The sequence below is a fragment of the Diplotaxodon limnothrissa genome, linkage group LG17 (assembly GCF_057381915.1).
Source record: "Diplotaxodon limnothrissa isolate DT_005_m linkage group LG17, D_limnothrissa_male_GT1.1, whole genome shotgun sequence".
NCBI classification, from domain to species: Eukaryota; Metazoa; Chordata; class Actinopteri; order Cichliformes; family Cichlidae; genus Diplotaxodon; species Diplotaxodon limnothrissa.
This window is the reverse complement of record NC_140612.1, coordinates 38,626,055-38,648,557: the sequence shown is the minus strand read 5'-3', so window position 1 is coordinate 38,648,557 and position 22,503 is coordinate 38,626,055. Positions and strand designations below refer to the sequence as shown.

The 22,503-nt window shown below is 40.0% G+C and overlaps 1 pseudogene across 1 annotated transcript; it reads left to right on the top strand.

Moving 5' to 3' along the window:
* The first annotated feature begins 7,124 nt into the window (after positions 1 to 7,124).
* On the top strand, positions 7,125 to 16,180 carry LOC146615409 (sodium-coupled monocarboxylate transporter 1-like; annotated as a pseudogene). The gene is made up of 15 exons (XR_014907005.1): positions 7,125 to 7,457; positions 7,821 to 7,940; positions 8,110 to 8,175; positions 8,286 to 8,337; positions 8,430 to 8,497; positions 9,325 to 9,568; positions 11,967 to 12,096; positions 12,189 to 12,277; positions 12,404 to 12,513; positions 12,640 to 12,707; positions 12,878 to 12,964; positions 14,854 to 15,068; positions 15,442 to 15,539; positions 15,672 to 15,760; positions 15,843 to 16,180. The product of XR_014907005.1 is annotated as a sodium-coupled monocarboxylate transporter 1-like (transcript).
* The last annotated feature ends 6,323 nt before the right edge of the window (positions 16,181 to 22,503 follow it).

The window sequence follows — 22,503 nt, the reverse complement described above, 5'->3', positions numbered from 1 at the left end:
CTTTGGGGTCCCTAGGGGGGACTAGTAAAAGCGCTATACAAATACAGGCCATTTACCATTTACAGGCTGGTTTTCCTACAAAACACAACAATTATTAGCCCGCAAATCCACAGTGAACAAAGCATAGCACAACGAATTCAATTCAAATCAATATAAGATTTATTTGTAACCTACATCAACAATTATGTTATGATAAATTACGTAATAACTAACAGAGGACTTACCTTTGTGGAAATGCTTGGAGCAGACTAACATGTGAGCTGGAGTGTTCTGAGACGTTCAGTGGCGGTCCCAGCCCGTTTGGCGCCCCGGGCGAACACTCCCTCTGGCGCCCACACACACACACACACACATAAAACATATTAAGGATTATACATTAACTTAAAACTGTTGTTGGAACTATACTGAATTTCGCCAGAGAAACACACACAGACACACACATATGAAGAGAGAGAGAGTATGCATTGATGCATTGTATGCAAACAGCTACCAAACAGCCATCATAATTTCTCATACAATGAGAACAGGACAAATCAACAACTGACAATGACTAATTAATATTAAAATCTGTAACATATTGTATTGTTTGGAGTTTAGTCTGTTACTGTTACTGTTACTATTTTACCATTTCTTCTTGGAGCAGCTCTAATTCGCATAATTTCCTTAGGGATTAATAAAGTATTCTGATTCTGATTGTTTCAGGATGACCTGCCATTATCCAATGACACATCTGCTTACCTGTATCTTTTGCTCGTTTCTCCTCCTCTTCTTTTCTCTTTTTTCTAAACTGAGGACCTGATGGCTTTGAACTTTTCTTGTCCATCTTGGTTTTAATTTTGCACTCCAGTATGAACACAAATCCCCCAACTCGAGGATCACCACAACATAACCTAATAGACGTCTGTGAAGGTTCTCAGTCATCCAGGTCATCATAGTCTAAGGAGCTTGCAAAGAAAAGCGTCTGGACTTCTTTAAGTTGCTTGAAGACGTTTCACCTCTCATCTGAGAAGCTTCTTCAGTTCTAAAGTCAAATGGTGGAGAGTCCCAGATATAAACATAGTGGGAGTAACCCCCCACAGAGGGACAAAAGGACCCCTTGATGATCCTCTAATCGCCTGAGCCAAGGTGTGAAACTGGGCGTGGGTCCCAATCAGCCAGAGTTTCGGGTGTGTTCATTGTGAAACCTGGCCCCACCTTATCATGCGAATTCCTGAGGTCAGATGGCCCAGGATGTGAGTGGGCGTTAAGGCGTCTGGGAAGGGATCTCAAAACTGGATTATAGATGGCAGAGAGTTGGTGTCGTAAACCCCGTGTCGGGATACATATTGCCGTACATTTTGGGAGGAACACCCTTCAACTGGTGCGGGAGTATGAAAGGGAAACAAGGAAACTAGCAGATTATAGGAACCATCTCCGTTTCAACCTAAGATGTAGACAAAGCAGAGTTGTTCCTAAGAGCCTGCACCTTGGATCCACTCTCAGGGGATACAGAGCAGACTTGATTCTACAGAGAGCACAAAATCACCTTTTAAGTGAAAGGATAAGACAGGTCCATTTCACCATAGATGCCCTCTAGATCAAGATCAGCCAGACCCTGCAGGAACTGGAAATCCTTCTACCCTCTCCAATCTTAGAAGAGGTTTACAAGTTTGTGGACAAGGCTCAGCGGGCGCAACACTCTAAAGGAAAAGAAAGACAACGCAGGAAATTTCACACCTTGCTTTCAAAAACACACACTCCTCATCCTGAACCTACACAACCCAGAGAAGAAAACACACCTGAAGTCAGTCAGGAGAAATGGGTTAAGAACTTTTCAGACAGGATTCTCACTGAACCTGAAAAGAGAGTATTAGCCAAAGGACTTAATTTTGCAATATGTATCCCGACACGGGGTTTACGACACCAACTCTCTGCCATCTATAATCCAGTTTTGAGATCCCTTCCCAGACGCCTTAACGCCCACTCACTTCCTGGGCCATCTGACCTCAGGAATTCGCATGATAAGGTGGGGCCAGGTTTCACAATGAACACACCCGAAACTCTGGCTGATTGGGACCCACACCCAGTTTCACACCTTGGCTCAGGCGATTAGAGGATCATCAGGGGGTCCTTTTGTCCCTCTGTGGGGGGTTACTCCCACTAGGTTTATATCTGGGACTCTCCACCATTTGACCTTAGAACTGAAGAAGCTTCTCGGATGAGAGGTGAAACGTCTTCAAGCAACTTAAAGAAGTCCAGACGCTTTTCTTTGCAAGCTCCTTTGATAACCTAATAGAACTACACCCTGGTTCACAGATTCACTTTGTCTAGGGTTTATTTCTGAGATTTCACACAACCCAGGATTCAAATCATGAATACATAATGGGCTTGGATTTACAACATTATGAATGAAATGTGCTCTATTTGGAAGCAGCTGGCCCCCTCCCCTTTCGACGGGTTGTGTGTGAGACTTTAAATCATCAAACTGTAAATTATAAATTTTAAATTGTTATTGATCCCTTTACCCCGAGTCCTAAAGTGTATATTTTTTCTTACTCTTTTATATATATATTGTTTGTTTACTTGCACTGCTGTAACTGGAGCCTCGTCGTCTCGTCTCTCTATATACTGGACTGGATGTAGCGGAGATGACAATAAAGTTAACTTTGACTTCAGCAGCAAGCAGGCGCACCGAGGGCTCTCGCGCTCACTTTTCGTGTATAGAATTTCGAATTTCAAATTATAAGTGTGTATTATAATGTCTGGTGTTTTCTTGTTTGTTGTTTTGTTTTTATTTTTGTTTTATTTTGCGAGTTGGTTATTAGATGCTGCTCCAGCCAGCCAGAGAATCCCCCGCCGCCCTGCCCTCTCCTCCCTGTGCCGCAAGCAGCAGGCGCACCTCGCAAACGGAGGGCGCCCTTACTCCCAGCAAATGGGCGATAGAAAACCGATTGGTGCCTATGCCATTCCCAGTATGCGCTGGCTGATGTCGGGGCAGCATAAGTACGAGCAATTTTTTATTTTTTTTTTGCCGATATCCGTGATGCCGCCCCCCACGACGATGCCGCCCCGGGCAACCGCCCGTATCTAAAACCGCTACCGGAGACATTATATTTGGTCTTGGAATGGCTGCAATCCAGACCATCCGTCGGCTCTTTGTTACTTCGGAAACATGGCTTGAACAATTTCTCTTCCATGACGGAATCCGATAACAACCGATCTCTTTACCCATCGGCTTCCCGTGGCTGTCATGCGACAGGCTATTGCAGTTAATAATACAACAGCTTCTTGCCATTCTTGTGTTTCTTTTTATCGTTGTGTGACTGTTTTCATGTGAACGCCTGCATGCGCTAGTACCGCTTGCCACTCGTACCTACAATCCTTTGGGGTTTTACCCCGGAAATGACGTCACATTTTCAATCTAGTAGAGATTGAAAATCACTCAGATGAGTGATTGAAAAAGAAAAAATCAACTATTTTTATAGAGAAATTTTTTTTTAAAGGGAACATTTATTTTATTTATATTTTATTTTATTAGTATTTTCCTCAAATATGTCAAATATATATTTTCTCATCTAAATGTCCACTGAGCTGTGTGCCAGAGGGCGGTAATGCTCCTTAACATTGGTTGCTAACCAAGAAGAAGAAGCTGTGAGCCAGGAGGGAGGGGGTGAGTGAGTACACAAACATCAGTACTAAATAAAGGAAAACAAATAGAAAACAATATAACAATTTGAGACGCACTTGTGGCGTTGTCATGGCAACCCACACAAACGTTTCAGCGTCAGCAATGGGGGTCGTCTTTTTTTCATAGCCCGATATTTTCAAAGGAAATGCAGAGCTTCTAGCTCCTTAATGACATGATTCCCCCTGGACCACCAGCTGTTTGATCTTCTCCGGGCTTGTCACGTCTTTGTCTGAGTCTTCATGAAGAATAGACTGTTAATTCATTTGAAAACCTGATGCTTAGCCTTGTCCACCCCAGCTGTAAAACGCAAAAACCAGTCTTGTTATCATTTATCGTCCACCTGGGCCTTACACAGACTTTCTGTCTGATTCCTCAGACTTTCTGTCTGATTTAGTGCTCAGCTCAAATAAAATAATTATTGTGGGTGATTTTAACATCAATGTAGATGCTAAAAATGACAGCTTCAATACAGCATTTAATCTGTTATTAGACTTAATTGGCTTCTCTCAAAATGTAAAAGAACCCACCCACCACTTTAATCACACTCTAGATCTTGTTTTAACATATGGCATAGAAACTGAACATTTAGCAGTATTTCCTGAAAACTCTCTCCCACTGATCATTTCCTGATAACATTTAAATTTACAATAATTGATTACACAGCAGTGGAGAGTAGACTTTATCACAGTAGATGTCTTTCTGAAAGCGCTGTAACTAAGTTTAAGCATATAATCTACCCACTGTTATCATCTTCAATGCCCTGTACCAACACAGAGCAGAGCAGCTACCTGAACGCTACTCCAACAGAGGTCGATTATCTTGTTAATAATTTTACCTCCTCACTGCGTACGACTCTGGATACTGTAGCTCCGGTGAAAACTAAGGCCTCAAATCTGAAGTACCTGACTTCGTGGTATAATTCTCAAACACATAGCCTAAAGCAGATAATTCTTAAGGTGGAGAGGAAATGGTGTGTCACAAATTTAGAAGATCATCGTTTAGACTGGAGAAATAGTTTGCTGCTTTATAAAACAAAAGGCCCTAGCCAAAGCCAGAACATCTTACTACTCATCACTGATTGAAGAAAATAAGAACAACCCCAGGTTTCTCTTCAGCACTGTAGCCAGGCTGACAAAAAGTCAGAGTACTGTTGAGCCAACCATCCCTTTAATGTTAACTAGTAATGACTTCATGACTTTCTTTACAAATAAAATCTTAACCATTAGAGGAAAAAAATACCCATAATCATCTCACAGATGTAATATTATCTACAGCTACTTTCAGTACCATTGATGTTAAGTTAGACTCTTTTTCTCCAATTGATCTTTCTGAGTTAACTTCAATAATTACTTCCTCCAAACTATCATTGTGTCTTTTAGGTCCCATTCCTACAAAACTGCTCAAAGAAGTCCTGCCATTAATTAATGCTTCAATCTTAAATATGATCGGCTATGTACCACAGGCCTTCAAGCTGGCTGTAGTTAAACCTTTACTCAAAAAGCATCTCTAGACCCAGCTGTCTTAGCTAATTTTAGGCCAATCTCCAACCTTCCTTTCATATCAAAACTCCTTGAAAGAGTAGTTGTCAAACAGCTAACAGATCATCTGCAGAGGAATGGCTTATTTGAAGAGTTTCAGTCAGGTTTCAGAGCTCATCACAGCACAGAAACAGCTTTAGTGAAGGTTACAAATGATCTTCTTATGGCCTCTGACAGTGGACTCATCTCTGTGCTTGTCCTGTTAGACCTCAGTGCAGCGTTCGATACTGTCGACCATAATATCCTATTAGAGCGATTAGAACATGCTGTAGGTATTACAGGTACTGTACTGCAGTGGTTTGTATCATATCTATCTAATAGACTCCAGTTTGTGCATGTAAATGGAGAGTCCTCTTCACACGATAAGGTTAATAATGGAGTTCCACAGGGTTCAGTGCTGGGACCAATTCTGTTTACATTATACATGCTTCCCCTAGGCAGCATCATTAAAAGACATAGCATACATTTTTATTGCTATGCAGATGACACACAACTCTTTCTATCTGTGAAGCCAGATAACACACACCTGTTAGTTAAACTGCAGGAATGTCTTAAAGACATAAAGACCTGGATGAACTCTAACTTTCAGATCAAACTGAGGTTATTGTACTCGGCCCTGAAAATCTTAGAAATATGGTATCTAACCAGATTCTTACGCTGGATGGCATTACCTTGGCCTCCAGCAACGCTATGAGGAACCTTGGAGTCATTTTTTACCAAGACATGTCCTTTAATGCACATATTAAACAAATATGTAAGACTGCTTTCTTCTATTTGCGCAACATCTCTAAAATTAGAAGTATCCTGTCTCAGAGTGACGCTGAAAAACTAGTTCATGCATTTATTACTTTGAGGCTGGACGACTGTAATTCATTATGATCAGGATGTCCTAAAAACTCCCTGAAAAGCCTGACAGGGACTAGAAAGAGAGAGCAGATTTCTCCTGTTTTGGCTTCCCTTCATTGGCTTCCTGTTAAATCCAGAATTGAATTCAAAATCCTGCTCCTCACATACAAGGTCTTAAATAATCAGGCCCATATCACCATATCACCCTATTAGAGCACTTCGCTCTCGCTCTGCAGGCCTACTTGTTGTTCCTATTTAAAAGTAGAATGGGAGGCAGAGCCTTCAGTTTTCAGGCCCCTCTTCTGTGGAACCAGCTTCCAGTTTGGATTCAGGAGACAGACACTATCTCTACTTTCAAGATTAGGCTTCAAACTTTCCTTTTTGCTAAAGCATATAGTTAGGGCTGGACCAGGTGACCCTGAATCCTCCCTTAGTTATGCTGCAATAGACGTAGGCTGCCGGGGATTCCCATGATGCATTGAGTTTTTCCTTTCCAGTCACCTTTCTCACTCACTATGTATTAACAGACCTCTCTGCATTGAATCATATCTGTTATTAACCTCTGTCTCTCTTCCACAGCATGTCTTTTATCCTGTCTTCCTTCTCTCACCCCAACCGGTCGCAGCAGATGGCCCCGCCCCTCCCTGAGCCTGGTTCTGCCGGAGGTTTCTTCCTGTTAAAAGGGAGTTTTTCCTTCCCACTGTCGCCAAAGTGCTTGCTCATAGGGGGTCATATGATTGTTGGGTTTTTCTCTGTATCTATGAAGCGCCTTGAGGCGACTTTTGTTGTGATTTGGCGCTATATAAATAAAATTGAATTGAATTGAATTGAATTGAAACACAGTGTAATTTGCAGAAATGAACCAAATCCCAGGACAAAGAGCACGTCCCTGTCTGACATCCACCAGCCACATGCATCCAGTTTTCTGATAGTTTTCTGGTGGTGGCACAAAGCACTATTGCTACCCAAGTGTTATGTGTTTGGGTTCAAACTCTAAATTCTAGACTTTATTCATTAACTTTGAGCTTAACCTGAAAGGACGCGTGCGCGCACCGTCTGGAATAATTTATCTTACAGTTTAATAGACTACCTGGAGGTGATGACACCGCCTTCCCAGTGATCTACAAAGCACTGCCTGATAAACGCTTTAGCTTTATTTCAGTTTTGCTCCGACTGATAAAATGTCTGGGGATGCTCACTTGCTCGTGGCAGCAGACTATGTGGTGTTTGCTGTCGTTCTGCTCCTGTCTGCTGCTGTTGGTTTTTATTACGCCTGGAGAAGCAGGAGACAAGGAACCTCCAGGGACTTTTTAACTGGGGGCCGAAAACTCAATGCCCTGGCTGTCTCCATGTCCCTCACTGCCAGCTACATATCATCCGTCACTGTGCTCTCCAACCCAGCCGAGGTAACGTGTCGGGACTGTCCTGGATCTGCACTCAGCTTCCTCAGCGCACAAACATTTATTCAGAGCTTAAATTAGAATTTTATAAAATGCGTAAAACTGTGATTTCTGTGCATTAGAAGACGGCTGGAGTCAGCTAACCGAGCATTACTTTGAGTGCACCGCTTTCAATTTCAAACAAATCAAATAACGAATTTAAAGTTTTCGTGTTACTCACCAGAGTTCAGCACTGTTCATATGTTGCTCCAAAGCTCGTTCAGTATCAGCAGCATCAGCGTTTCAAATGATCTCCGGCAAAGTTTCACCAGCCAACCAGCTGTTTTGCTATTTTGTGTTTCCATAAATCTTTTTAAACCTTTTCCGTAGGTGTATCGCTACGGAGCCATATTTGGCTATTTAAGTATTTCCTATGTAATAGCAGTGGTGTACACATCCGAGGTCTTTCTCCCAGTTTTCTACAGACTGGCCATCAACAGCACATATGAGGTAACTGTGGTTTTGTTTTCAACATTATTTTAGCTATATTTTAAACTGTTAGCTGGGCTACACCTGTCAGTAAGTGTACAAAGTACTAGCTTTGGAGGGAGTGAGGGGAACTAGAAGTTTCATGTATCAGTATCAATATGCGTCTTTTCTCTGTCTGGTGTCTGCCAAGTATCTGGAGCTGCGTTTCAGCAGAGCCACTCGTCTCCTGGGAATGCTGATCTTCTTTTTTAACGCAGTAAGAAGCCAGTGGTTCAATCTTTGTAGTGCTTTGACTTCTGCACATAAAACTACGTTGGTATCAGCAGAGACATGTTGTTGCTGTGACTTTCTAACTTTTTGCCACAGTTGCTCTACACTGGACTTGTAATTTATGCTCCAGCTCTGGCTTTGAACCAAGGTATGTCAGCTCCAGTTCACAGCAGTTAAGTTCGTGAAGGGATCTTGAACAAGAGTGTTTCCCCTGTTAATGAATTTCCCTTCTTTTTGCAGTGACTGGTATGAACCTGTGGGGTGGGATTATTTCGACAGCCACTGTTTGTACTTTGTATTGTGCACTGGTTAGTAAAACATTTATTACATACGACACACACACTGCAGTGCATCACATTGTCAGTCGAACCTCATCGAGCATCACTAAGCCAGGAACCTTAAGAGACCCCCACTTTCACATTCAGCAGAGATTAAATGAGAATATTTACATTTTCCTAAAATTCACGAGGTCCCCTTCCCATTTACCCTTTAAAACAAAATATCTCTCATGTAACATCACCTCTGATTTCTTGACGTTTTCATTTGGATGATTTAATTCAAATGATTTGTTTTGTTTCATGAAAAATATGTGCCCATTTTTAAAATTTGATGTTTTCACCTGCAATCACTAAGGGTCAAAAGTTGAAACCGTGATTGCATAATGTGTTGCGTCACCTGTTTTTTTTTTTTTCTAAAAGTCTGCAAACATTTGAAAGCTTAGAAACCAGTTGTTGTAGTTTACAGAGCACAGTGTTTTCTCATTCATGGGTAATCTAGGACTTCAGCTTTTCAACAGTCTCCACAAAAAATGTGACTCTTCAGACAGGACAAATTTTCACTTTGCTCCACTGCAGATTAAACAGAGGTATACAGCTGTCTGTCGATGCATTAGTTGTTAGTAATCTCTGGCACTTTTCCTTCGCCTGTCCATTGTCCTGTCCCCCCCTTATTAATGTACTTGTTACTGAAAAAAGTAACGTCGTTAGTGACGCCGTTATTCCCATCACTTGTGCTTTCTGAAAATGTTCTACTACAGAATACGGTCACATATTTCCACGTTATGCATTCTGTTCATAAATACAGCTTCCTAACCTTTTTGACAGAGATTTTTCTTGTTTTGTGGCGTTTGTTACAGGGTGGCCTGAAAGCTGTGGTGTGGACAGATGTTGTTCAGGTAGGGTTCTGGATCAAATAAAACGAAAAAAAATACACAAATGCCTCCAAATAGTTGTGGTAGATGGCTGCCCCTTCCTGACGTTCACGTTTCTTCCTGTTAAAAGGGAGTTTTTTGGTTCAGTTGGTTGGAGTGCAGTTTATGGGACCTACCAACCTCAAGTTCAGAGATACAACTCCTGCAAGAGCATTAAACATGCCAGATTGTGAGTGATTCAAAGGAATGTATTCCTTCCTTCCTGTTTAGCTTGCAAAATTAAAATAATAATAATAAAAAAAATTTTTTAAAAAAGCAACAATATATGACACGTCTAATTCCACATCTATGTAAATTCTGATTCAGCCAAAGACACTACATTGGTGGGGTTTGCTGGCAAATGACACGTTCTTATCATAAACTCGGAAAAGATAGCTATGAAGCTATTATAAATGATGACATAATTTAATTTAATTTAATTTAATTATTTATTTCACACTTGGTCAACAGTTTCCACAGTTAGTTCTTTCAAACAAACCAACTACACTTTCTGTCAGTAAAGCACTGCAACCACGTGTGAAAAGGAGCAGGCAGAAGAATATATTCTTATTAAACCCTGCCCCCTATCTACAATCCAACTTATTTCGCAAGTGGGCACCAAAAGTCAAGGAACAAACTAACATTAACACTTATTTCCAGTCCTAACTCAAACCAAACAACAAATTTACAATCAGAATATACCACTCCACCAGGCACGTGCAGAGGAGGGGCTAGAGGGGCTTGAGCACCCGCCCCTTTCCTGATGGGTGCCCAAAGTGCCCTTTTGATAAGGCAACTTTTTAAAAAAAAATTTTTTTTTTTTTTTTTATGTGTGTGTGCGTGCGGAGTCCTGTCTGTGCCCCTCAACAATAATATTTAACTATTAATCACAGTTTTGCTAAATAAAAGGATCTGGCTTGCATCAGTCACATGATCACATTTAACCAATGATCGCCCTCGACGGCAGAACGCGCTGGTTACGAGACGGGAACGAGCTCACAAAGAGCACGCGCATTTTTAGCGGTCCGGAGCTGTAGGAGAAACACAAGTTAACTCAGAGACACAGACTGATGCGACAAAACCAGTAAGTAGGTGTACAGCGTACACTGTAGTGTGTAGCACCCAGGAGTATTAGCTTATTACGTACACGTTGGTAAGTTGTCTTGTTTCAACTGACGAACTGAAACGAGCGTGCTGTGTGTGCAACAACGTGACAAACATTACCTGTCCTTTTATTAACTGCACAGGTAGTGCTGGTCATAGCTGCTGGCTACCTGTGTAAGGCTGTCATGGGTCTGTAGCTCTGTCACCGTTTTAGGGAACATATTTAGTTTTAAAGTAAGTTTCCGGGCTTTTCCTGCCTTTCTGGAGGGATTATATTTCACTAAAAAACGATCTAATATGCATGTCCACATAATTATGCATTATAATAATTATAATACATTAAAAAAACACACGCTGTATTTTAAAGAACATACATTAAGAAGCAGATTATATTAGATTTATATTTTAAATAAGACAAAATTTGGATTTTACAGCAGTAAAATGATTGTATCTCTACAGTTTAAACATGTAATAAGCTTTGCCCCTGCACAGAGTGGATAGTGAAACAAATGGAATCATCATAATGACATTATTTCATATTTATTACTTCCCCCTCCTCATTGCTTTATTATTGTAGCTCTAGTAATAAATAAATTTAAAAAAAAAGATTCTGGATCAGCACCATGATGCCCATAGTATATACAGTATTCTGAAGAAGGTCTAAAATGTCATTGTGTGTGCGTGCATGTGTGTGTTTCATTTAGATGGATTTTTAAAAAAAATATTACTCATGATATAACATTGTCCAGACATGCCTGGTAAGGACATGAGGAGGAAACAGCAGGAGCTGTGTGAGGCTACTAAAGGCAGTGCTATAACATTTTTCTGTCATCATTTTATTATAGATTAAGTGCAAGAGTTGTTAGGTGTGGATAATTAGATTATAGTTTATTGCAATAGCAAGTTGTGCCTTGTTCTCAGATAGACAGCAAGTGGAGAGTGATATATGAAATGATGGGATGGAAGGAAGAAGAGAAGCAAAGAGTGAATCACAGGCAGAGCCTAAATTATTTCTCACAGTTTTTTGTTGCCTTATGGTTCCAAGCGCTGTCACCAATCTTTGCATTTTGTTATTATCTCATGACACTTGTTTAATCAGCTACCATCTCTCCTATGGACTTTTTCTACAGTCTCAGATCAACACAGCCCTGCCCTTCCCATATTAGATTCTTGATGAATGTGTGTTGTTGTTATTCAACCTGGTTCAATGTGCCCCTTTTTAACTTTGAGCACCCGCCCCTTTAAACCTCTCTGCACGGCCCTACACTCCACATAGTAACGAGGAGAAAAGATAAGTAAATAAAATAAATGAAACAAAAAATAATGGATCCTTATTCAATTAACTCCAACTTCATTCACATTCTTCATATTGAGTTATCGTTTTAGACATCATCAGCATACAGTGATAAGAAATATAATCTCGTTTGCTATGCTACACTGATTTTTGTTTGCATACGTCACTTTTTCGTGTTGTGTTTTTTCAGAGCTCTCTTCATCAACGTGTTAGGCCTAGCTTGCACCCTGACATCGTCAGTGATTTCAGGGCTGTGTCTTTATTCATTCTATAAGAACTGTGACCCATGGAAAGCTGGACAAGTTTCATCACCTGATCAGGTCCATACACATAAACAAAGAAACCACAGGATGTTTGTTTTTATTCAAGTTATTTTATGATCTTAAAATAAAAATCTTTTTTTCCTTTACAGCTGTTGCCTTATTTGGTGATGGATATCTTGGCAGATCACCAAGGTCTTCCAGGACTATTTTTTGCTGCAGTCTATAGTGCCTCTCTGAGGTTCATACAACATAATTTGATATATTTTTATTCATGTTGCATGTAACATTTAAAGCTGTGCCACATTTGAAGTGTCAGTTATGTCCATTAGTCCAGAGTAAACATGGTTCATTTCTTCATGTTCAGCACAGTTTCTACTTCAATCAACGCAATGGCTGCAGTGACCACGGAGGACCTGATCAAACCACGCATTAAACTATCTGAGAAAAAGCTTCTCTTAATCTCCAAAGGGCTGAGTAAATAACGAGTTTCCTGTTGTTTGTTTATAACACAGACTGCATGTTATATTAGATTAATTACTGCTACATGGATGCGGCTGGTAGTCGATAAAAATGTCATTTTGTGATGTGATGTTTTTGCAGGTGTGTTTTTTGGAATTGTATGCGTTGCCATGGCTGGACTGGCATCACTCATGGGACATATGATGCAGGTAGAGGGATCTGTTAATGCAGAGCTGTCAATGTGTTCAGGCAAACACATCCAGGAACGTTGTTGTTGTTTATTAGAAAGCATGTTAGTTACGTAAATAAGTAAATTTTTCACCTCAGTAAATACGACCATTCTTAAAGTGTTTTTTGAGCTGCAGGTCTCTTCAAACAGGCAGTGTCCATCATTGGTGGGGTCACTGGGGGTCCTTTACTCGGTCTGTTCAGTTTGGGTGTCCTCTGTCCATTTGTCAACTCCAAAGTAAGTCCATTCTCATTTTGGTATTTTCCTAAATCAACCTAACATCAATTTATCATCGTATAACATAGTACGGGAGCATTTTTCTTATTAACAGTATTAAAAAACACTTTATTAAATGCTTAATGTTTTAAAAAAAATGTTAACAGCAGGATAAAAATAATAATGACCAAACTCAGGGATGTGTGCCGAGTCCCCTGCTGTACGCTCTATACACTCACGACTGCACCCCCCACCCACCCATCCAACATTCGTATGCTGTAAATATTAACTTTAACAAGTTTGCTGATGACACAACTGTGATTGGGCTCATCACGACGGGAGATGAGTCTGCATACAGGGATGAAGTCGAAAATATGTCATCAAGGTGCAGCTGAAACAATCTGGTCGTCAATACCAAAAAAACCCCAAAGAAATAGTAGTTGACCTCAGAAGGAACAAATCTGACCCCCAGCCCATACACATTAATGGGGACTGTTTGGAGAGGGTCTCTGACTCCTGGGCCTGCACCTGGGTGGTGACCTGTCCTGGAAAACAAACACCACAGCTATGATCAAGTAGGCACAGCAGCGACTCCACTTCCTGAGCGTCCTGAAGAACAACGCCTTAGCCAAGGAGCTGCTAGTGTCCTTCTACAGGTGCTCCATTGAAAGTACACTGACATACTGCATCCCAGTGTGGTTTGCCAGCAGTATTGCTTAGGAGTAAGCATCACTCCAGAGGGTCATCAACACAGCACAGAGGATCATCAGCTGTGATCAAGAGCTGTACTCTTCCCTGGAGGAGGTGTACAGGTCCTGCTGCCACAGGAAAGCCTACAGCATCCAGAAGGACACATCCCACCCCACACATCACCTGTTCCAGCTGTTACCCTCAGGAAGGCGGTACTGGACAATTAAGGCCAAAACAAACAGACAGAAACAGCACATACGCCAGGGCTGTTGCATTTATAAATACACTCGGGAGATAAGCCACTGCAAAAACACAACCTTCAACTGTGCAATATTTTTTTTCTATTTAACTGTGTAATATTCTTGTTCGTCTTTTAATTGTGCAATATTTCGAAGGAACTGTGAAATATTCTGAGGACTGAAGCACTGTGTGGCAACCGTATTCTCACTTGTACATTCTTGTATACAGACTTGTACGTACTATTTTTTTTTCTTTGTTTAAAATTTATTGTACATCTATACTTGTTCTGCCCTCGCACTTAACTAGGCAGACAGACAACCATCATCCCATGTAGAAAAACCACACCCGTTGTTCCTTTCTGGTGGATTTATTTGATTGGATGCATAGCATGGCTTTCTTGAAATACATGAATGGTAAAACTGTAAATAAGCACAAAATATCCCATGTGAGCTAATATAAGCAAACATTCTTACAATTAGAAGATGCTATGACCTGTTACTATGCAAAGCAAAGCAGAACGAAACAAGCTAACAAGCTAACGTTAGCGGTTAGCTAGCGCTAATTAGCATTTAGGCTAATGACTAATAAAGCACATCATTGAGTCAATTTACTTTCTCAAAATATCACAAAAAACACACGGCAGTTAGTGCTAAACATTCACCGGTAAAACACAACATTACTACTTAAGAGGCAGCATAGACAGGCACAGGAGTAGCAAACTGTCCTTCTCCCGTTAGACAGGAAGTAATGAGAAGTAGCACTTCCGGTAGAATGTCAAAAAATGAACAGTGTGCCAGAAACGAATAAAGATTGCATGAACTTGTATAACACTACATAACATGAGTGGTGACTCTTAAGGAGCCAGAACAATACTTGTTTCTCTTAACAGTGCCCCCTTCCACTTGTACTGAATGGGTTTACATGCAGTTTTTGTTGTTCAAAAGCGCAATGGCAATAAAGATTCTGATATTTGTCCACAGGGAGGTCTATGTGGTCTCGTGACAGGATTGGCTGCAGCTGTCTCTGTGAGCATTATAGGGATGATATCCCCTTCTCCTCCTGAGATGACCCGACCTCTCTTTCTGAGCACTGAGGGTTGTAACTTTACTACTGGTAGCAGTTTCAATTGGACTACCCCACTGCCAACAGAACCAAGTCTTTTTACCACAACCCCAGGACAGAATACTGATGACATGTAAGTGTGGTCTGGTCTGTCTTGAATGAATGAATGAATGAAATATTGCCTGGTGAGATGGGATGACCGAGCTTTCCTATAATAAACGAAAGTATAGTAAAGTAAAAAAAAGTGTTGTGAGGTCATTAATAATAATAATAATAATAATAATAATAATGATAATAAACCTGGTGGAAAGCATAAATGTGCCAAGTATCCTACTGCTGGTTTTTAGCCAAGCTCGCAGTGGCACTGTAGTCTTGTTGAATATATTTTTCATTTGCAAACTGTCTTCACAAATTCCTTTGTAGCCTTCAGAATACTTTCATAATATGGTGTAATTACATTAATAAGACATTTGTTAACAAGATATCTACTAATCTCTCACCACCAGACATGCGGTTCAGTGGCACTCTCCATCCTACCTTTACTTCTGTGTCATTGGAGGTTTAACATCTGTTATTGTTGGAATAATCATCAGTCTCTTGACAGGTACAAAAAAATGAAATAAAATAAATAAAGATTTTGTCATTAATTACCTGTACTTGGGAATGGATCTGTGATCTCATTTTCTTATTGTTTCATAAGGACGTTTTGGTTTTGTTCTTCCACTCATCATTTCAGGGGGATTGAGGGAGACGGTGGACCCAAGACTTATGCTAATGAAAGAAGACACTCTTTCTTATCACCTGTTCAAACGTGTCAAAGATGGGGTACGTGCTGAAGAGCAAAGGTATCAAAAGCAACCGACTGATGACAGGCGCTCAATTCTGTCTTATACTTTTCCTTCCTTAGGTCATGGGAGGAACAGACAATGTTGGTCAGCCAAACAAGGAGGATGGAATCAATAAACCTGCAGTAGGGAAATTTGACAACAATACCCGTGTCTCATCTTTTTAATGACTGATACAGCTGAAGAATTTCACAACAAAGCTGCTGTAAAGCTCAAATCCAGGATTGTACTCATCTGACTTCATAAGAAATGAGACCAAAGGAACTGAGTTGTCAGTGAGACAATAATGTTTTTATTTTTCCAGTGACTCAGTAAAAAGTAGAAAGCACTTTCAAATATCTACTTGTGTACATGATGATTGCATGTTTCTATTGTTTAGATTAACACATTATTAATAAAAAGCCACATGATAAACATTTCAATTCAATTCAGTTTTATTTATACAGCGCCAAATCACAACAAAAGCTTCAAGGCACTTTATATTGTAAGGTAGACCCTACAATAATACATACAGAGAAAAACCCAACAATCATATGACCCCTGTGCAAGCGCTTTGGCGACAGAGGGAAGGAAAAACTCCCTTTTAACAGGAAGAAACCTCCAGCAGAACCAGGCTCAAGGAGGGGCGGGGCCATCTGCTGCGATGGAGTGAAAGAAGGAAGACAGGATGAAAGACATGCTGTGGAAGGAATAGTCGGAATAGTTCAAACATAAGTGTTCCTCTCTTTCTGGAATGTTTGAATTTCTCTGACCAGGAGGGAAACGTAGACTTTAATGAAACATCCACAGGATACAATCCACACAAACAGGCAATGAATACATTCAAGGTAGTTTTGATGCTATTTATTATGAGTCACAAAGCTTTTTTAGCTTTGGTTTATTAACCCAAATGTCAAGAAACTCTGAAAGCTACAGTAATGGTGAAAAGAAATTACACCATCTTTAATGGTATGGTTTTACATATTAGAGCAGCAAAAAATAATCTAGTGCTTAATGTATCTTAAAATTAATAAAGTGCAACATCAGATGAACGACATCTGATGCACATACTGCATCATTTTATATCTGACAAAAACTAATCCACAATGCAGATTCAATGTGCGAAAAAATTAAATACACCCATACTAAATCCGTAGGAATTAGCAGGGTGTGTAGCAACTGTGTGCTCCTAATTAAAAGCATTTGATTAACTGATTATCAGCAAGTGTGACCACCTCTATAAAAGCAGAAGCTTACAGGTCTGGAGCAGTGAGGTATGTGTTTTACACAATGCTAAGGAGGAGGAACATCAGCAATGACCTTAAAGAAGAAAAGAAATCCAAGAGCTACTCCTCAGGCTCTCTTTTTCATAAAAATGAACATGGCAGCATGGTTCAGGCTCACAAAGCGGAATCTGAACAAACCACAAGACGACGTGACCATTATCCTTCAGAAAGACAACAGCGCCACATATTTGCAAAAGTTAAACATAGCACTTCAACACAACCACCTCATGACAATTGTCAAGCCCGGTGGTGGAGAGGTTACAATTTGGGCTCTATTTCCAGCGACAGGACCCGGGCACCTTGCCGTCAGAGACAATCAAACTCCTCTGTATGCCAAAGTATTCAATAGTAAGATATGAAACCATCTTTCTGGCCAACAGTTAAAGCTTGGACCAAATTGTTTCATGAAATAACACCAGCTAGTCTATAACAGAATGGCCAAAAAAGAAGAGTCTGGTGTTGCAGTGGTCCAAACTCCAGACATCAGCTCAATTAAAACACTGTGGCAGGATCTTAGCAGAGCTCTGCATGAACAAATACCTGCAAACTGAAGCAATACTGAAAAGAGAAGGAGCCAAGATTCCTCCACAGGAATGTGAGAGACTGAATAAGTCCTCAAGAAAACATTATTTCAAGTTATTGCTACTAAAGGTGGGTCTACAACCTACTGAAAGATGCAGTGTAAGATTTCATAGCCCTATGAGAACCCCCCTTTTCAGAATCCAACTGTATCTTTTAAATGGCTGTGAGACTGACACCAGCACTGATCCACACAGGTGTGCACGCAGTTGTGTACACAGGTGTTCACTGTTCACAGACACAAACTACATCTTTCTTGGCTGCCACCTCAAAGCACATTGTGCGCTGTCGGTCCTGGGTGCTGCAAGACATCATCCAATATTTAATATTTACTGTTATTTACACTTAGCTAGATTAATGCGATGGTGCTGTGTTTATTATGTTGCTCTCTTTTTGCTTGTTTTCTCTTGTTTTCTTTTTTTTCCTTGACAGGTGATCCGGGAGATTTTTTTTCTTTTTAAGTGCCCTTTCTCACTGTCCCTGTTCCCCTTTGTTTTTCTTTTCCTTCATCTTTCTTTGTCCCTTTCCTATCCCTCAGCCATGTTTGTCCCATGTGTAACAACTGAAAATAAAATAAAATAAAATAAATAATAACAACAAAGGTCGATCAAGTGGACCAATACGGCAAGACTATGTAAAGTAAGGTAAAGTAAATCCGTTGGGTATCTTTGTTGGCCATTAGACATCAGTTCTAAGCGGCTAAAGAACCAAAACGGGACAGCCCTCCCCCTAATAAAAAAAAAGAAAAGAAAGAAAGAAAGAAAGAAAGAAAAAAAAATAAAAAATAAAAAAGAGATACATTTCAAAACTCAAATATTACATTAAATAAGCTTCAGTCAGTTGACAGAAAGATAGCTGCTTTAAAAAAAAAAGAAGTACACAACCTCTTTTACAAATTATGAATGTTACAATCTGGACACCTCCGTGTAAACACTGGGGTAACTCATCTGGTGAAACATTTTCTTTGAAATACCGTGATCCCTCGTTTATCGCGAAAGTTACGTTCTAAAAATAACCTGCGATAGGTGAAATCCACGTTTTAAGGCTGTAAAAACACCCACTACACCCTTTATACACTTTTCTCAGACAGGCATGAACATTTTCAAACTTTTCTCTCTTGTTTAAACACTCAAAGTTCAAACCTTCGTAGAAAAAGAAATCCCGTATTATGGGATTAAACCAAAGGCACCCGCAGGTGCCTTTCACAGTGCAAAATGTTGATGTGTTTGTCGGGGAGAAAACTTACAAACATACAGTACAGCGCTTCAGAGTTTTTTTTTATGACACCGCACGAGGAGATTGATTGACAATGGTCTACAGCCAATCAGAGCGCAGAATACAATGCGCTGTTTAAAAAAAAAGCATGCAAAAGGTGAACCGCGTTATTTGCATGTAATTGTGGGAAAATTCCATGAGATTACATTATTTTTACGGTAACTCACCGTACTCATGGAAACAGCTGTAAAATACAGCAAATGTAACAATTGGTGATGTTACTGAGATTATATTCACACACACATTCACACACTGGTGATGGCAGCTACATTGCAGCCACAGCCACCCTGGGGCGCACTGACAGAGGCGAGGCTGCCGGACACTGGCGCCACCGGGCCCTCTGACCACCACCAGTAGGCAACGGGTGAAGTGTCTTGCCCAAGGACACAACGACCGAGACTGCCCAAGCCGGGGCTCGAACCAGCAACCTTCCGATTACAAGGCGAACTCCCAACTCTTGAGCCACGATCACAATTTTTAACAGCCACACTAAAATTTAATTCCTTGAACTGAATGGAACCTCATATATTAATAAATGTATTTGTTTATTCAAACAATGTGAAACATTATTAATACTATTAATTAATAGTATACTTGTAAGGTTAGTATTGTGATAGAGTCGAGTATATTTTAACTATACTCTTGTAGACATTATGACATTATGCTAGTGTAACGTGAGGGTTCACTAGATGGTTTGGAATCTCTCTGAATAATTAGGAACAGCAAGACGGAGACGGATAACTTTTTAGCAGCCTCTTTACTTTTAGCACACGGCAACAACAACCCACACTTCCTGTGTGCCGCCCTCATGAATACTTCACTGGCCTCTCAGAAGCCAGGAAATCTTACTCAGATCAAAACAGGGAAAACAACCAGGTAGATATAACACATACTTATTACTGGTTTGAACATGCATGTCTAAACATTCAAACATGTAAACATGTAAATATCAAAACACGTAACCACCAAATAGCTACATAACTAGCTTTATAACCTTTGTAAACACCTCTTTGTATATCAAATTAGATTTAAATTTACTTCTACACTTTACACTAGTACAATATGGTGAACAAAAAGTACATCTAAAAGTTAATTTCAAGAATACTAAAACGGGAGCCAATATAGTCCCAAGAAGCATTATTAGAATACGTACTAGGTAAGGTATACTTGGGGAATATGATTGAAGTATACTTATTTTTTGTATGGCCAGCAACAAAAACTAATGGCTACATTTAGAGTAATGTTTAAAAATGGCTTCATTTAGCAGGGTGTTCCTTTTTTTCTCTTCTTATTCTTTCTTATACTGGACCTTCATTTGTTTTGTATAAGGTGGTACTTTTTAAATCTCAAATAAAGCTGCAAAGCAGGAGAACAACATGGCCATCAACTATTCTGTGCTACAGATCCAGTTCGCTGCAGCACAGAGTAATGATGAGACCGTTAACATGTGCAACTTAGAAGTAGTCAGAGGTAACTGGATGTTCAATCAGGTTAAATGCAAGGTTGATTGGATTATATCTGAAGATCATATGCTATTCGTGATAACTCTGCTAGACTCCAAATTGCTCATCCATGCGGGAGTATCTCAAAATTAAATGAAACCACTTAACACTTTTTCCCTAAAACGGACTGGCATGGGACACATTAAAGTTTGATCGGAACCTGCTAATCAGTCTGAAGGTAAGTGTTTTTTCACTTATTCGAGAGAAGTCCGAAATGCGTTCTTATTACTGTTTGTTTTGACTTTTAAGCTACCCTACCAGGATATTTTCATTCAAATGCTAAGACAAAATGTCAATATCTATGAATGTGGAGACTCAAAAGACTAGTTTGGTAATAGTTGCCGATGGATTTATGAGACTTGATAGAAACTTGGACGTTTCCAGCAGGTGAATCGGTGAACTAGGTTGCGCCCAAATGCTTAAAGCTGTTAGCTGGTCAGTGTTTTCAGGTGTGCTTGTACTACCTGTATGGTGCGGAGTGCTGACTAAGTCATGTTAAACCCATTAAAGCGTCGAGCTCAAATATCTTTTCATTTTTCTGCACTGTTCTCTTGTCGGCACACATTTTCTGTTTATTGAAGCCTTTTGTGAATAATTTTGATCATGTAAAAACTGGGAATTGGTCCCTATTGACAATACTCTTATTTTTTGCATTGCATATGTCACTTAGGAAAGGTAATTGGTCACTGAACTTTTTGCAACTATGTGTATTTCTAAATTTTGTGGCTTCAGTGCACGCAAATTTATATTGTTCAGTTTGCATGTTAAAAGCCTGCCAAGCACCCCAAGGCTGATTATGCTTGGTAAGAAGTCATTCATGAAATAGAGCTGATTAGACCATATTAAAATTTCTGTTTGGCACAGGAGCTTTTCGTGGACACAGGTATCCAGCCTCTGTTTTGTTAGCTCAAATTTCTGTAATTTCCTTTATAAACCAAGGTTGTTGGACATGTGTCTCAGTGAATCCAGCAAAGTAACAATATCAAATTTCACATTACATATTACTGATCAACATAGTAGTCTAGCTACACCAACAGCAGAAATACTGAAGTCAATACTGTAAAGTTTAACAGCAGCACAAACTATAACTCCAAAATAACCATACAGTTGATTCATCTCCGGTAATTTAACTGGGCTGACTCTTTGTTAGGTGTGTTTAATGTGCAAAATAATTCCCAATTATGTACAATTATAATATGTTAAAATGGACTTATGTACATAAGGCCATTAATAATTAACTGTACATAGCTATTTGCTTTATGACTATCTAGACAGTGTGAAGAAGTGAAGTATTGAAATTATTTTATGTTGCATAATGACAACATGTTGCCCCTGTACATTTAAGGACAAAGTTCAATGACCGCCACCTGCTGGATGGTGAGTGCAGAGGGCCGTGTAATTGTTGAGCTGGACAAAGAGAACATCTTTGCTGATGCAATGTCAGTCTTCTTTGGTTCATTCTATGTATTGAACCTGGAATACCAGGAGTCAGCGTGTGCAAGGTTTTTTGTAAGGATAAACCCTGATGAAGCGCCTTGAGGCGACTTTTGTTGTGATTTGGCGCTATATAAATAAAATTGAATTGAACTGAATTGAAGAGGGAACAAAATGTACCTCCAAGGTTGGGACAAGCAGAAGGACTGAAGCGAAAGGTTGTTCACATTAACCCTCATGTCACAACTTTCCTCCAGCGGCTTACTGAATTTGAGTGGAGAACTTCAAATTAGGTAACTGTTTTTGCCATTTTTAGTGAATTTCTTGTATAATTTAAGTGTCCAATGTGTTGTTACCCGTGTTTCCACAGATGATCCATGGCCCATGCTTTCTGGACATTTACACAAGACGAACAACAATGAAGACAAGCTCTCTTGCCATCTTGCAAGACGCTGTCTCTGTCCAATAGGTTTTTTTGAGTGCGACAGTTTTGATTTTTTTCCCTTCTTTTACCCGTTTGTTAAAAATTATTTCAGCTACTTACACTTTAATTGTCACATGTATTGGCTCACCCTACAAATCAATGAACTCAGTCCACAAAGCAAGATCAGGGTTCAGTGCAGGACAGTCAAGTTACTTCACACCACACACCCTTATCCATGTCCTTG